Here is a 3,319-nt window from a genome sequence, read left to right as displayed (position 1 = left end):
AAACTCCTTATGGGCAGTGCAGGGAATGGTACCCGGGTCGCTGGTACTGTAAAGCGTTGTGCTAACCACTATACTACTGTGCGATGGGAATTGAACTCGGGTCACTGGTACTGTAAAGCGTTGTGCTAACCACTACACTACCGTGTGATGGGAATTGAACCCGGGGCACTGGTACTGTAAAGCGTTGTGCTAACCACTACACTATCGTGTGATGGGAATTGAACCCGGGGCACTGGTACTGTAAAGCGTTGTGCTGACCACTACACTACTGTGTGATGGGAATTGAACCCGGGTCACTGGTACTGTAAAGCGTTGTGCTAACCACTACACTACCGTGTGATGGGAATTGAACCCGGGTCACTGGTACTGTAAAGTGTTGTGCGAACCACTACACTACCGCGTGACTTGTGAATGTGAAGTGATGTCATTGTCGAGCTGGGGCTGTAACTGTAGAAAATGGGTATGCCTGTAAACTACCCATTTTATTGCTATAGACCAGGGTTCCCAACCTGGGGGTTGACAGACCCCTCACTGCATGGCATTGGTCCATGGCATAAAAAAGTTTGGGAACCCCTGCTCTAGACCATGTCAATCTTGGTACCATAAACATAACACATTCTGCAGATACTGGAAATTCGGAGCAACACACTCAAAAAACTCACTTCAGAAAATCGGACCATCAGGCTGTACTCCTCTTCCCGGCTTACAAACAGAAACTGAAGCGGGAGGTCACGGTGTCAAAAGTAGTGTCACGTTGGACGGAGGAAATGGATGAGGTCCTCCGTGACTGCTTTGAATCGGTGGACTGGTTAGTATTCAAGGACTCGGCAGCTAACCTTGATGAGTATGCCTCAGCTGTCACGGACTTTATTTGGAAATGCACGGAGGACTGTGTGTCTCACAAGACGATCCGGGTATTCCCAAACCGGAAACCTTGGATGAATTATGAGGTCAAGTCCCTTTTAAAGGCTGGAGCTGTGGCTTTTAGGTCCGGGGATACCAGTCGCTACACGGAATCCAGGCGTGAACTCCGGAAAGCCATTAAGCCCCTAAAACCCTCACTAATTTTTATAGATGCACAGTAGAAAGCATTCTTCTAGGGTGCATCACAATTTGGTATGGAAGTTGTCCTGTCCAAGACCAAAAGAAGCTGCAGAAGATCATGAACACGGCGCAGCACATCACACAAACCAATCTTCCATCCGTGGACTCACTTTACATCGCATGTTGTCGGAGCAGTGCTGCAGGATAATCGAGGACACGACTCACCCAGCCAACACACTTTTCGTCCCTCTTCTGTCCGGGAGAAGGTTCAGGAGCTTGAAGACTCGTATGGCCAGATTTGGGAACAGCTTCTTTCCAACTGTGATAAGACTGCTGAACGGATCCTGACCCAGACCTGGGTCGTACCCTCCAAATATCCGGACCTGCCTCTCGGTTTTTTTGCATGACCTTACTTCCCATTTTTCTATTTTCTATTTATGATTTATAATTTAAATTTTTAATATTTACTAATTTTAATATGTATAATATTTAATATTTGTAATCCAGTGAGTGTGAAGTGCAGAATCAAATATCGCTGTGATGATTCTACGTTCTAGTACCAAATGTTTGGCGACAATAAAGTATAAAGTATAAAAACTGGAGGAACTTAGCGGGTCAGGCAGCATTAATGGAGAGGAATAAACTGTCAATGTTTCAGGCTAAGACCCTTCTTCGCTTGGGACAAGACTCATAGAACAGTTTCCATACTTAACGAAGCTTTAGAATTTGCCTATAAAACAACTACAAGTGACTACATTTCCAAAATTGCTTCAATAATTCCCACATGCTTTAAGCCATCACAAGGAAAATGAAAGGCACCATGGTAGCGTAGTGGTTAGTGTGTTGCTTTTACAGCTCGGGGCATCAGAGTTCAGTTCTGACATCATCTGTAAGGAGTCTGTACATTCTCCCGGTGACCACGTGGATTTTCCCCGGGTGCTCCACTTTCCTCCCACAATCCAAAGTCAGTTAGTTAGGTTAATTGGTCATTGTAAATAGGTTAGGGTTAAATCGGGGCTGCTGGGCAGCTTAGCTTGAAGGGCTGGAAGAGTCTATTCCACACTGTATCGCTAAATAAAAATTTTAAAAAATAAATGGAAGCTTGTCTTTCTCCTTAATTTTGAATTTTGAATTTGAATCACATTAAAAAGCTCCTACTTAACAACGAAAGATGTGTTTGAGTGGTTTTAACTTCACAATCATGATCAAAGCGACATTCATCCTCGCAAATTCATGGCAGCTCTCTGTAGAACAATCCAGTCACTCCCAGTTTCCTATTCTATCTCTGGAAGCCTCTGTCCCTAGGTGCCTTAAATTCCTTCTGAAACTACTGATCATCATGCCTCCCAGCTCACAGGTATCAAATTTTAGATTATTACCACTCACCAAATAAAATATAGCTTCCTCACAAATACTCTTGCATCTCTTTCCAAAATCTTAAATCTATGTACCCAGGCCACTCTATCATCAGCTAATGGAATAGATAGTATTTTTAAAAATCTTTTAGCTGAATTTGTTAGAATCAGATTTAGTATCACTGGCATATGTTGTGAAATTTGTTAACTTTGCGGCAGCACTACAATGCAGTACATAATAATAGAGAAAAAACTGTGAATTACAGTAAATAAATAGAGCAAAACAGGAATTTAAAGAATTAGTGAGGTAGTGTTCGTGGGTTCAATGTCCATTCAGAAATCGGATGACAGAGAAGAAGCAGCTGTTCCTGAATCGTTGAAAGTGTGCCTAAAAACTTCTGTACTTGGCTTTCTGGTGGTAGCAATGAGAAGAGGGCTCGTCTTGGGTGATGGGGATCCTTAATGATGGATGCCATCTCTTTGAAGCATTGCTCCTTGAAGATGTTTTGGATAATACGGAGGGTAGTGCCTATGATGGAGCTGACTAATTTTACAAATCTCTACAGCTTACTTCTATTTTGTGCAGTAGCCCCCACCCTCTGTACCAGAGGATGATGCAACCAGTTAGAATGCTCTCCACAGTTCATCTGTAGAAATTTGTCATAAACTTGTATGCCTCTATCAATTCTCCCCTCAACTTGCTTTGCTCCAATGACAGCAACCTCAGCTTCTGCAACTCAGATCCTACTCTCTGCAACCATTTTGCTAATTTTTCCATCACCCTCTCAAAGGTCTTTATATCTCTCCCCTGAAGAGTGATAACCAGAAATTTACAGAATACTTTCATTGCAGACTGTCCAGAATTTTAAAAAGATAAAGTACATCTTTTCTACTTTCATGCTCAAAATCTCTTTTTAAGA

At 42.6% G+C, this 3,319-nt stretch overlaps 1 protein-coding gene across 9 annotated transcripts in view; it reads right to left on the bottom strand.

Annotated features, from left to right (window-relative positions):
• fbrsl1 (fibrosin-like 1) overlaps window positions 1-3,319 on the bottom strand; it is a 1,024,640-nt gene that overhangs the window by 216,121 nt on the left and 805,200 nt on the right. The gene's annotated exons all lie outside the window — the stretch shown is intronic.

The sequence above is a fragment of the Mobula birostris genome, chromosome 22 (assembly GCF_030028105.1).
Source record: "Mobula birostris isolate sMobBir1 chromosome 22, sMobBir1.hap1, whole genome shotgun sequence".
In the NCBI taxonomy this organism is placed as follows: domain Eukaryota; kingdom Metazoa; phylum Chordata; class Chondrichthyes; order Myliobatiformes; family Myliobatidae; genus Mobula; species Mobula birostris.
This window is presented reverse-complemented; position numbering and strand designations above follow the sequence as displayed.